Source organism: Macaca fascicularis, chromosome 6 (genome assembly GCF_037993035.2).
Source record: "Macaca fascicularis isolate 582-1 chromosome 6, T2T-MFA8v1.1".
Taxonomy (NCBI): domain Eukaryota; kingdom Metazoa; phylum Chordata; class Mammalia; order Primates; family Cercopithecidae; genus Macaca; species Macaca fascicularis.
In genome coordinates this window covers 39,132,162-39,146,203 of record NC_088380.1, presented here as the reverse complement: position 1 = coordinate 39,146,203, position 14,042 = coordinate 39,132,162, and the positions used below count along the sequence as shown (strand labels likewise).

At 40.9% G+C, this 14,042-nt stretch overlaps 1 protein-coding gene across 16 annotated transcripts in view; it reads right to left on the bottom strand.

Annotated features, from left to right (window-relative positions):
* The window catches only part of OSMR (oncostatin M receptor), a 95,598-nt gene extending 91,094 nt beyond the window's left edge, over positions 1-4,504 (bottom strand). For 11 of the 16 annotated variants that reach the window (XM_073993340.1, XM_073993341.1, XM_045393652.3 and 8 more), the window contains exon 1: positions 4,132-4,504. The gene's annotated coding sequence lies outside the window, so the exon portion shown is untranslated. The remainder of the gene's footprint in view (positions 1-4,131) is intronic. The other 5 variants (XM_073993342.1, XM_045393653.3, XM_073993334.1 and 2 more) reach the window with 1 other exon arrangement.
* Between the last annotated feature and the right edge of the window lie 9,538 nt (positions 4,505-14,042).

The following is a 14,042-nucleotide window of genomic DNA, read 5'->3' as shown; positions in this document are numbered from 1 at the left end:
CTCAATGATTCCAGATCTAAGAACACAGCCAGGTATTCTATTTAGCGATCTCACCAACCCTCTTTCTTTCAACAAAAAGGAAGGGAGGGAGGGAAGAAGGAAGAAAAGAAAACAACTGTAATTTAGTTCTTTAGCATGTAATTTTAAAAGAATAAATTTACAAACCCTGTCAATCACATTCATTACAAATAAGAAGTACTATCACTAGCAGCATAACTTTAAATAGTAGTGCAAGACTGTATACCCAAAGTGTGGACAAAAGACCAGCAGTATAAAGACTACCTGGTAGCTTGTTAGAAATGCAAAATCTCAGGCCAGACCTTAGACCTCTTGAATCTGCATTTAGACAGTCTCCTCAGGTGATTCATATGCACAGTGAAGTTTGAGAAACACTGCTATATTTAAAATATATGATATATTTTTGTCTCTTAGGATACTATCAATAAATAAAGGAAATTATTTACTGGTTCCTATTACCAGTAGGGCACTCTGCAAAACTATGAGTAAGATATAACTATGAAAAAGATCCCAGCTAGCATGTATTAGATACTAACTCTCTACAAGGTGCTTTGCTAAGTGACTTACATGCATTTATTAATTGAATCCTCACAACAGTGCTAAGAAAAGGATTATATTATTATTCCCATTCACAAAGGAGGAAATAAAGGATAAGAAAGTTTAAAAGTAACTTATCCAAAGCGACCCAGTTAATCTGATGTGAAGCCAGTATTTGAAATCAGATAAGTCATTAACCAAAGTTCACATGACACAGCTTCCTTAAAGCTTGGAGCTCATACTAAAGTTGACATTAAAGCATTAAAAATTGCTAACAATTATAAACTCAATAAAATCTTAATTAAAAATAGGATTGTATTAAACTTGACAGGCTATTTGTAAATAGAAAATGTATGTGATTTGTAAAAAAGTTATTTTTCAAAGTACAAATATATGCTACAAGAGTTTTAAAAACACTATAAAGCTACGGTAGTTAACTTAGAGTGATACTGGTATAGGAAAAGACCAAAAAAAAAAAAAAAAAAAAAGATCAATGAAACAGAATAGAGTCCTGACACAGACCCTTTTACAAACAGGAATTTATTTAATGATAAAAACAGAATTTCAAATGAGTTGGAAAAAAGACGAATTATTAAATAAATGCTATTGGATCAACTGTCTTAAACTTTACAAAAAAATTAAGTTACATCTTTACCTTTCACTTTGTATCTATCAAGTGGAAAAATGGGCAAACCCTTTGAAACAACAAGAATACCTCTCCTCGGATTCTCTTCCACAGAAATATTCACACTTGAGCAGGAAGATGAATATGTGATCTGCCCTGAAGCAATGTTGCTAATGCTGAGTGTCCATCAATACAGGAAAGGATGGATAAATTACATTCTGTTTCTACTTTAGAATAACATGTAGCTGGCCAGGCACAGTGGCTCACGCCTATAGTCCCAGCACTTTGGGAGGCCAAGGCAGATGGACTGCTTGGGCCCAGAAGTTCAAGACCAGTCTGGGCATCATGGAGAGACCCAATCTTTACAAAAAGTACAAAAAAAAAAAAAAAAAGAAAAAAGAAAAAAAGTCAGGTGTGGTGGCATGTGCCTGTAGTCCTAGCTTCTCAGGAGGCTGAGGTGGATCACTTGAGCCCAGAAGGTCGAGGTTGCAGTGAACCATGATCATGACACTGTACCTCTGCCTGTGTGACAGAGTTAGACCATCTCACACACACAAAAGAAGAACAACACATAGCCATTAACAAAAAAGGTACAGAGAGACAATGGAAAGGTCTCTAAGACTTGGAAAGTGAAAAAGTAAGCTGCACAATAAGTATAATAAGATCATTTGCATATTTAAAACATATGTATATGTAGTATTATGTAAATCTATAGAAAAGAAAAACAAACCTTAGAATGGTATTATCAAACTTAACCTTCCCTCTTCTGAGTGGCAGTAGGGAGGATGGTGATGGCACGTCTACATTTCACTTCACTTCTATATTGTTTGAGAATGAGTTATTATTTGTATTATTTTTAAAACATAAAAATAGAATACAACATGGAGTGCACAAATGCAGAGCGACCAGTAGAACTAAAATGAGGAGGGAAGGAAGGCTATGAAGCCACCGACACAGCTGTTGGAAAAAAATTCTCCCTTCATGTAGCTACAAAGAAGCCTGCTTGGAGGAGGGGGTTTCTCCAGCAAGGCCGTGATATTCTATTTGTTTTGGTTTGGGATTTTTCCCCCCATTTGGCACATTTTTTAAGAAATTTAAGGATTTTTCAGGATTTCCTCTCCCAGGGAAAGGAGGGCCAAGGCTCACCGTTCCTGTAAGTGAGCGAGACCACACTCACTAAGATTCCCTTCTATTGCAGCCAACGAACGCCCCAGACCTTTTCCACAGGGAAAACATACTCCTTCTTCTTGTCAAATACAGTACCACTGATTCCTCTTTCAAAACCGTAACAGTTCTGATTCGGTTTTGTCCTCAGGACAAAAGGGTTACAAAAATATGAGAGATCCAGGAACACCTCTGCATGTGTTCCTGGTCTGTTCAGGTTAAAGAAAAGGGTAGAGGGGGAAATATCCAGTGTTTATGTGTTCTCCCCAATGTGGCTCGAGTCCCTGCGGAAGAAACACCCAAAACCAGCCTTTTCTCTCAAAGCAACCTTTGATACAAAAGGCTTAGCCAAACCTGCTGGGACAAACGGGAACTGAGACCAAGATATAAGTCACATGGAGGCAATTTACAGCTGAGAACTAGCTCTTCCCACAATAAAATGTGAGGTGGTGAGCTTCCTGCCACTGAAGGCACTGAACAAATGCTATGTGGGAATCATGCAACTGATGATTTCCTGAAGATTTTGAGTAGGTGGCTGTGGTTGGAGTTTGATGCTTTGAAAGCTCCAGAAATGATTCGCAGACACAGCAGAGTTTGGGAACATCGAGGGCTCTGAGTGCATTTTATAGCAGTCCAGGAGAGAGACAAAGCAGGAATCATAATGAAACACACTACCCAGTCTTAGAGTTTCAGCTGCAGCACAGGGATCATGAGCAGACTCCAAACCCAAATCCCGATACTGTCACCTGCTAGCTGTGTGACCCTAGCCAAGTTACAAACCTCTTTGGGCCTCAGTTTCCTCAATAAAATAAGAATAAAAAACTAGTACCCGCCTCACTCATGAAGCTTAAATGAGCTAGCATATGTCAAGTGCTTAGAATAGGGGCTGGTCCACAGTAAGTATGAACCATTATTATTTGCAGACAAGGAATCTAAGAGGTGATAAGTAGTTTGACCCGTGTTCCAAAGTCAGTTTCAATCTTGGGAATAAGACCCAATAATTTCTTTCTCCTCCATCAGAATTCCTTCTAGCTCAAACTAAGTATCCCACATTCAATTCTATCTTCTCTGCCTACATAGACCCTTCCATTTACTTCTCTTGAATATCTTGTTCCCAAAGTGTTTTCAAGGCAGGTCTGTTGCCAAGCCACTCCATCAGCAGCACCTAGCACTGTGCCTCCCGCAGCAGGGCAGGCAGGATGGATGGACGGATGCAGGCATGCATGGGTGGGTGGATGACGGGCAGATGAAGAACTATCGAGAAAGGAATCGCAGTGTCAGGGGTAAAGCCCTGGCCTGCGAAAGCCGGGCTCGGATTTCAGTGCCCTCACAGCTAGCTATATGGCCTTGGACAAGTTCCTGAACCCCTCTGTGCCTAGGTTTCCAGAATGTAGAGGACCACTTCCACTCACGTAGCTGGAGAAGAAAGTAAGCGCCCCGGACGGACACTACTGCAGCATCGCCCGGCGGTTCCTCTCTCCACCTGTGCGTGAGCTCCTCCCGCTTCTCTAGGGACCAGGTTGAAGAGAGACACGGATTCCCAGAGAAATGGCTCTGTCAGGTGGGAGTTAAGGGTTACGAGAGGAGAGAGAGGGGAAGCAATGAACTCCCCCACACGATGTGTTGGGAGAGAGGCAAGAGGGGTTCAAGTGGGAATTTTCACTCAACAAACATTCCCCCATCATTTGAGAAAGAGGCGCTGGGATGGTGAATTTCAAACAGGCTGGGAAATGGGCGACTCGGCAGTGTGCGGCCTGTAAGGAATGAATCGTTTAGTGTTTACCCACCAGGTAGGCGGGCCAAGGGCGAGGACCCTCCGAGCGCCGTCCCCGCGCAGGTGGAAGCCCAGCCAAAGCAAACGCTGGGCAGAAGCGGCACCGAGGGGAACGGGCGGCTGCACTCCCGGTCGCGTCCAGCCGGCACGGGCTGCGAAGTTGTCGGATTCTTTCCCGCGCAGCACCGGGCTCGCCCGTCGGAAAAGCCACCGAGGGCGGCGCTGCGGCAGGGCGCGAGCCGAGTGGGGCCGGGGTGTCGGGGGTACTCACGCCGCGGGCGAAGGGCTCCACCAGCCGGGCCGAGTCCTCGGCGGTGCGTGGGGCGCGGGTGCGGGCGCCGGGGCGGACGTGCAGAGGCGGCCCGGGCCGGGGCTATGAATCAGCTGCGGGGCAAGCGCCGAGGGGCGGGAGTTACGGGAAAACCGCGGGGGAGGGCAGGGGGTGAGGTCTTTTGCAATTTCCCGTCTTGCTGCGCACTCTTGGCACTCCTGGGACCCACAGGAATTCCCTCCCTTCGGTCCCGGGGGTAGGCGGCCGCGATCCTGCGGGAGGCGCGGCCTCACAACCCGGACTTTGCGGGCGGGCGGGCACGGGTAAGAAGAGGAAGTGGGAGAGGCCTGGGAAGGAAACATGGAAACCCAAAACTCCGCGGCCGAGGCTCCGCGCCCTGCGCGCAGCGTTGCTGCTGCCCGGGCCGAGGACGCCCGGGCCAGCCGGCGGAACCAGAGGGAAGCCGAGTGACTGATGAGGCCTGGGGCTGTGTATCCCACAGGGACACTTGTCATCCCAACCCAGAGGCCAAACCCGTGAGATCCCCGGCTGAAAATCTTCAGGCAAGAGAAGTCCTTTAACCAAACTTCTGACCGTGTTTCCATTTCGCGTCCAGAGCAATGAAAACGTGTTTGAACCGAATCATAGGGTCCCCATATTTTCCCTACTTGCGTCCTATCTAGAAAGGCCCTGTCCGACAAAGTTTCTTCGGCTGCAACAGTCCCGAAGCCTTTATTTCCCATTGCAACGACATGCTACACATGATTTACTTTTCCCCTTAAAAATGTCATCCAAACTTTTTTTTTTTTTTTTTTTTTTTTTGAGACGGAGCCTCACTCTGTCGCCCAGGCTGAAGTGCAGTGGCGCAATCTCGGCTAACTGCAAGCTCCACCTCCCGGGTTCACGCCACTCTCCTGCCTCAGCCTCCCTAGTAGCTGAGACTACAGGCGCCCGCCACCACAACCGGCTAATTTTTGCATTTTTAGTAGAGACGGGGTTTCACCGTGTTAGCCAGGATGGTCTCCATCTCCTGACCTCGTGATCCGCCCGCCTCAGCCTCCCAAAGTGCTGGGATTACAGGCCTGAGCCACCGCACCTGGCCAAAAATGCCATTCAATCTTTACCGTGTCTGGGCCTTTGAAAGGTGCATTTGACCTCTCTTAGAGGATAACAGGAGCCTTCCGAGGCAGCCTCGGACTGGGGGATCCCATAGCCTCACCTGTCTGGATGCCTGACAGATCAGCAGGCAAGGGGACTTGCTCCAGATCAGCTGAGCCCAGTTTGGTTTGAGTTTGGGGACCCTGGAAAGTGTCACAAAAGGAAGGTTGTAGGAGGAGGGTGGGGGAGGGAACCAAGAGTCATCAGCAAGTATCGACCATAAACATATCTTAGAATCCTATATTGAATTGACTGGATGACTCAAAATAATGTCAGGATTATTTTAAAATGTTACTTTTATGTTTGTTCACATATCTGGCTCTTCCCCAATGTCATCCCAAGGAAAGCTGGGAATCTTTTTGTTTTTTTATTTTTCCTAAAACAAAGGCCTAAAGGCCCTAATACACTTAATACCTAATGGTGCCACAAAGACCATGATGCATAGTAAATATTTGATGATAATAAAAGGTAGTTTTGTCTCAATAAATGTATGGTCCTTTGCCGCACCTCTTATTACTTGAAGAGTTTTAAAGAGTCCATTAGTTTAGCCATCTGCATGGTTATGGAAACTGCCAAGCCCAAGAGTTGGAAAGGCTTTATGATTTTATATTTTACTGAGAAAAAAAAATCTTGTTTATAGAAACAGTTGAAAGGGATCTCTCTTCTACCAAATGAGACGTCAAATAAAAATATTCAGCCCAGTATGAATTTCTAAAAAGTGAGTCTTATTTTGGGCTCCTATTGCAATTGAAGGAGACTGAAGTGTAAAAATTTGGTGCCCACATATAATTTATCTGTTTTTGCACCATTCTAATTTCTTAAATTTATACTTAAGTTTAGAATCTAGTTGCAGTAGGACCTATAAATTCGCGATCATACCCTTAACAGTGAGTGCACTGGGTCCATAAAGTCAGATATACCCAAAGCCTCCAAATATCACTTTATTTGGAAATCGCGTTTTTGCAGATTTAATCAAGTTAACCTGAGGTCATATGAGATTAATCCGGTGTCTGCTGTGCTTCTAAAAAGAGGGGAATTTGGACACAGACACCCAGAAAGAACACTGTGTGACCACTGAGACAGAGATCCTGCTTATGCTGACTCAAGCCAAGGAATGGCAAGGTTGCCGGACACCGCCAGAAGCTAGGAGAGAGGAATGGAACAGGCTCCCTTTGAACCCCTAAGAAGCAGCCAACCCTGCCAACATCTTAATTTCATAATTCTGGCCTCCAGACTAAGAGAATATGTTTCTGTTGTTTTAAACCACCAAGTTTGTGGTAATGTGTTATGGCAGTCTTAGGAAACTGATACATAGGTTATGTTCCATAAGTTAGTTTTAAACAATTATCCTGAAAACAGCTAATAGGAAACGGATGAAAAATACCAATAGCTTATTAAGCTAAGAGCTAAAATATCCATCCTCGCTTAGTTTTGATAAGAGTGTGTGGCCAAGGCACATATTACTCTGCTTCATTAAACACTTTTTATTTTTTTAATGTGTGTGTGTGTGTGTCTGTTTTTATTTATTTATTTATTTTGAGACAGAGTCTCGCTCTGTTGCCCAGGCTGGAGTACAGTGGTGCGATCCCGGCTCACTGCAAGCTCTGCCTCCGGATTCATGCCATTCTCCTGCCTCAGCCTCCTGAGTAGCTGGAACTACAGGTGCCCACCACGACGCCCGGCGAATTTTTTTGTATTTTTAGTAGAGACGGGGTTTCACCATGTTAGCCAGGATGGTCTCGATCTCCTGACCTTGTGATCCACCCTCCTCGGCCTCCCAAGGGATTACAGGCATGAGCCACCGCACCCGGCCCATTAAACACTCTTTCTGGACGTTCTGTCTTCCTTTTGATTTCAAAAGCAATACTCTCTCCATTCTTCCTTCATTTACCTGACTTCCTCCTCCCTCATATTTTTGGGCTTCTTGTTCTCCACTTGCCCCCTACATGTTGGTGTTTCCCAGGGCCTCAGGGCCTCCTGAATGATCACATTCACATCCAGGATTTCAATGATCACTTGTGCCTTGATGGCTCTCAGCTCTTCCTTTCCATTGCAATGATTTCATCTGCACTCCAGACCAATTTCTTTGTACTTCGAAATTAGTATGCCCAAATTCAAACTTCAGTTGTGCTCACTTGATTTTATTATACTAAGTGAATGGTTCGGCCTTTTATCTTTACTAAGTTAATGGGCCAGCCTTCATTTAGTGTCCTCTGGACAGTGAAGTCAAAACCCTGAGAATGATTCTCGATCCATCCTCTTTCATCCGTCTTCCATCAGAAAGTCTCATATGTGTAACTATTACGGAGGAGGGATTAGTGGAATGTATTGCTACCCTATCTAACTTCTCAGAGGAAAAATAGTTCTATAACTGTCAGGAACATTATATTTATCTATATCTCTATGTATACGTACATCTATGAAATCAGCTATGTAAATTGTGAAATATAATTGTGATTCTATTTATTCCACTACTATAAATAGCTATAATTACAAGTTTGGCAGCATTTTGTTACCAACCGATGGAATTTGAAGGTATTGGGGATTTTGTGAAGAAAGTGGCTTCATCACCTAAGCAGTGGACGATGGTTTACAATTACCCTCATTGACAAGTTCTGTAGTTCTGTAGAATTCCGTATTTTGTTAGCATATTATCACATTTGACTTTTTAAAAATGAGACAGGGTCTCTGTCACCCAGACTGGAATGCAGTGGTGCAAACTTGGCTCACTGCAACCTCCGCCTCCTGGGCTCAAGTGATCCTCCCACCTCAGTCTCCCAAGCAGCTGGGACTACAGGCATGCACCACCATGCCTGGCTAATTTTTGTATGTTTTATAGAGACAGGGTTTTGCCATGTTGTCCAGGTTGGTCTCGAACTCCTAGGCTCAAGTGATTTACCCGCCTCAGACTCCCAAATTTCTGGGATTATAGATGTGAGCCACGGTGCCCAGCTGACATTGACATCTTAAAGATTCACTTTTAGGCCTTAATGCATGCCTCTGTGATTATTATTGGTGGTGATATTGGCCTTATTTCTAAAAAAAAAAAAAAAAAAAGCTTATTGGAAACTAAAATTATTTTGTGGAAATAATTATTTTGTGGAAAGCTAAACAGGTCTTCCAAAAAAAATTTAATCTGAAATTTACCATAAAGCTTGATTAATTAAAGGACATCTGTTACTGAATGGAACTGGGTCCTTCTGCCCACTGTGCAGTGGAAAGCCAAACACCGAAACACTCGGTTTTTGTAGCAAGAAAAATTTATTGCAAGGCTGCCAAGCAAGGAGACAGGGGTCTGGCTCAAATCTGTGTCCTCACCCGGCGCTTGTCTCAGGTTCTATAGTCAGAGGGTAATGAGGCCGTGACCTGATTAGATCTTGCAGTAAGGTGAGGCTGGGAGGCATAATCTGACTGGATCCTGCCATGAGGTGACACGAGGGCGCAATCTCATTGAATCCTGGATCCTGCCATGTGCTGTCCACTTCTTAATTTAGTGGTCCAAGCATTTAGGTTCTGCCCATGGTTGCATTCTTAGTTCATCTGGGCCTCCGCAAGTTACATGACCTTCAACCTGGGGGTCCATGGCAACTAAAAAACAACTCACAGCTTCGCTACATAAATGTTGAACCACAAAGTTGAACCAGCAAATTAACACAGGAACAGAAAACCAAACACTGCATATTCTTATTAGTGGAAGCTAAACATTGAATACATATGGACACAAAGATGGAACAATAGACACCAGAGCCTACTGGAGGGAGGAGGAGGGTAAGGATTGAAAAACTACCTATCAGGTACTATGCTTATTACCTGGGTGACGAAAAAATCTGTACACCAAACCCCCCACAACACACAATGTACCCACATAACAAACTGCACATGTACCCCCTGAACCTAAAATAAAAATTTGAAAAAAAAAAAAAATTAAACCAGACTGGTCTGGTGCAGTTACACATCTAACACTTCTGAATATCCTTAAAAGTGACTCTGCAGTGGCAAAGCAAGATGTTGAGTGTAAGAAGACTACGTGGGACTTTCTCATTTTGTCATTTTAGGAATTCCCTATAATTACTTAATGATGAATTGTTTTTCTTTCAAAATCTCTTAAGTTAATTTAAATGATGAATAATATCATCCACAATAATTCTGCAGGAATTCCTTAATTAGACTACATATTATCTGAAAATTGATTGATTGATTTTGCACATTCCACCCTCTTCTGGATGTTGTAATTGTGCTCACACCTTCTTCCAGAAGTCATCAGAAACCAGACAATGAGGAGAACCTTCCTGGATCTTTTAATTTTTTTCCCTCAGGGACTTTAGGGAAAATATTGAATATGTGTTTGTTTAGATAGCTACTTTTATTCTCTTGGCCTATGGTTATGGCACTTACTAAATTTGAGTGCAGTTGTTAATGCTAAAGGTTAGAACATTAATACAGTGAGAGAGAAATACTTTGGAGAGAATTAGATGGGAACTTTCGGGATTTTTGAAAACTATTGGCTTAAGGTTGATCCTAAATAAGTCTATAGTTGTATTTATATTTAAACTGAATCTCTTACAGAAAACACATAGTTGAGACTTTTTTTTTTAAAGTTGGCTGATAATCTCTGCATTTTCATTTGATAGAGAGTGTTTAGTAGACTTATAGTTAAGGCAGTTATCGATATGCTTGTGTTTCGCCTACCATTTTACTATAGGTTTTCTGTTTTGTTCTCTCTGGTTTTGTTTTTCTATTCCTCCTTTTCTTCTTTTTTTTTTTTCTGGACTATATAAATACTTTTTACCTTTTTATATTTCCATTTTAATTTTTTTAGAGTTGGAATCTCACTGTGTTGCCCAGGCGGGTCTCAAACTCCTGACCTTAAGCGATTGTTCCACCTCAGCCTCCCAAGTAGCTGATATTACATGAGCCACCATATCTGGCTTTGAACACATTTTAAATTCCATTTGTATTTGCCTTTGTTTTTTTGTTATTCCTCTTTGCATGATGTCTTAACCTTTTCTCTATGGATTACAGTATACATTCTTAATTTTCACTGCGTACTTGAAATAGTATTGTACCTTTTCACTTAATAGGTCCGTTTAACCACACACCCCATCCTTTACACTATAATTGTAAAGTGTTTTACATCTACAGACAAGATAAAACCCACAATGTAATATGTATTTTAAAGAAATTAAGAGGAAAACTACTCTTTTATATTTATACATATATTTACCTTTAATGTTCTCAAATCCTTCCCAAAGATCTAAACTCCTCTCTGGTAGTATTTCTGTATGCCTAATAAACTTACTTTAGTATATTTTTTATTGCAAGTCTATTGGAGAAACATAGTATTAGTCTTATTTTATTTGACAATATCCTTATTTCACTCCATCCTCAAGGAATATTTTTGTTGGATATGGAATTCTGTTTTCTTTCAACTATTTAAAGATACTGTTCTACATTTTACTGCCTTTCATTGCTTCTGATGAGAAGTTAGGCATTATTTGATTCTTCTTTCCCCTGTTAATATGTGTCATTTTTTCTCTGGTTTAAGTATTTTCTCATTATCTTTGATTGTCAATAGTTTATCAATTAGGTGCTTAAAAGTTTTAAAATTATTATTTACCCCGGCTGGCATTTGCTAAGCTTCTTGAATTTATAAATTTATGTCTTTTACCAAATTGGAGAATTTTTCAGCCTGTGTATCTTTATAATATCTTTTCTGCACCATTATCTTTCTTATCTTTTTGAAATTCCAGTTACAAGTATGTTAGACCCCTTAATATAGTCCTAAATGCCCATGAGCCTCTATTGTTTTTCAACTTTTTTTCCTGTGCTCTTCAGATTCAATAATTTCTATTGAACTATCTTTAAGCTTACAAATTCCTTTTGTGTTATTTCCATTGGGCTATTAAATCCATCTAGTAAATTTTGTGTCATATATATGGTATATTTCAGTTCTAGAATTTCAATCTGTTCTTTTAAAATATATTGTCTATTTCTACACTGGTTGTCCCTATTCTTTTTATTATTATGAGCATATTTTCCTTTGCTTTATTGAGCATAGTTATTATAAATGCTGCTTTTAAAACATTGCTTGATTATTCCAATATTTACATCATCTTGGAGTCAATCTCCACTGATTTTTTTTCTCTTATAAGAATGGATTACATTTTCCTGGTTTTTAAATTTACCTATTTTTGGATTGTCAAGTAATTTTGGAGTGCAACCTGTGCATTATAAATATTATGTGATGGAGATTCTGTTGTATTCCTCCAATGACACTGATTATCTTTTAAAATGGCAGGCAGTGTGGTTAAGCTCAAACTGCAAACCTGATATTGCTTACAGTAAGTAGAAGCTCAAATCTGAATTCATTTTTTAATGTTAACCAGACTATTTTGAGTTTGCCTTGCACAAGCATGGTTCAGAGATTATCCAATAATTGGTATTTACTTTAAATACAGAATTTGGGCTTCTTCCTCTCTTGCTCCCTCCTTTATGTCCCCCCCGCCCCACACACACTTTCCAAAGAATGTTGTTGCTGTGAACTCTGACCCCTGGTTCTTCAAACCAGGAATATTGCATATTTTCTAACAGAGTTTTAGCTACCTCACATTGCACAGACATGCACTAGTCTTGGGCTGAGGGTCATAAAATTTGGGAAAGTTGCTCCGTGCCTTTCCTCTGCCAAGTGTTGACTTTCCTCCATGATCTGCCTGGTGTTGGTCACTCTCCACTGTCGATAATTGTTTTTAATTTTTAACAATATTTTTTCTAGTGTTTTATATTGTTATATGTGGAGGAGGGGCAGTCAATTCAATGGAGCTATTCAGCAGCGGTTAGAAGTAGCACTCCCTGCAATTGTAGCTATATCTGCTAAGTGACTAGGTTATTGGGAGGAGCTAGTATGAACTGTTTTCTCTGCTAAATTAGATTTCTCTCCAATAGAACATTCTTTTGGATGCAACGCAGTTTTTCAAAAGATTGAAATACATTTGCCATAGACCTAAATCTGGAAATTGAGTAAAAACCTTCTGAAATCATGTATGGTTAATCTATTATGGCTGAATATCAGTTTAGAATGAAGGCTTAAATATTCAAACCACAATAATACAAAGGAAAGAATTTTAATCAAAAAAGGAGAATAGTTAAATGTATTCTTGGATTTCCTCTGAACTTTGTTCAAATGCTAGACACAAAATTCATTTGAGTGAGTTACAGTAAGCTATACCTTTATCTTTGTTATCTTATTTGTGCTTAACTCCATGTACACTGAAACAAAAACTTCCTAAAGACACTCACTTTTATACCCAGTTTTATCAGCTACTTAAATGTAGCTCCTTTTGTCCAATTATAATGCAATGACAATTATTTTATCCATTATAAAACTGTGGCTTATGATGTTTAGTCACTTTGGAATAATGCTCAGATAGTTTTCATACTCCCACGGGAAGTATGTGGGGAACAGACTAGGGAAACATGTTTATTAAATTTAATACGAAGCAATCAAGCTAAGAGAGAAAAAGATGGCACACCCAAGAAAGAAAGAAATGTTATTATATCAACTTTCTTAGCTCTCGAACCGCAAATAATCTTAAGAACTTATCTTCCTATCATAAGATCATGGAACATGATGCCTAAAGATAAAATTGTAAATGTTTTGAAAAAGAAGACAGGCCGGGCACGGTGGCTCACCCCTGTAATCCCAGTACTTTGGGAGGCCGAGGCGGGCAGATCACCTGAGGTCAGGAGTTCAAGACCAGCCTGGTCAACATGGTGAAACCCCATCTCTACTAAAAATACAATAATTAGCAGGTGTGGTGGTGCATGCCTGTAGTCCCAGCTACTCTGGGGGCTGAGGCAGGAGAATTGCTGGAACCCGGGAGCTGGAGGTTGCAGTGAGCTGAGATGGTGCCAGTGCACTCCAGCCTGGGCGACAGAGTGAGACTTCATCCCCCACAAAAAGAAGACAATAGGAAATTTCTTCTGAAAATCTTCCCTGTTTTTAAAAAGAAAAAAAAAGTTAAAGAATATTCTACTTGACTGGATATTTATGCTTACAAACATCCATACTTGCAAAATTATAATACATACACACACAAACACACAAATGCTCATTAGAAGAACATTGTAGTAACAAACGACTTGTAACAACCTAAAAATCTGCCAATAGAAGACTGAAAACTATGATTCATCCCTTCAAAAGAAGGAAGATTATACATGTATGTGCCTATGGAGATATATCCATCATGCACAACTCAGTGAAAAAGCAGAAGTCAGAAATATGTATATAGTATATCCAATTCATCTATTTAATTTCTTAATATTTATGGAGTAGATACATAAGAATGTTCTGGATAGGATTACAAGAAATTGGTAGCAGATTATTCTTATGGAGAAGCTCTAAAGATGAAGGATGAGGGGTAAGAGAAGCTTGTGCTTTTCATTTCAGAGCTGTCTGTGCAGATCAACTTTTTATCATTGGTATTTTTATTTCTTAA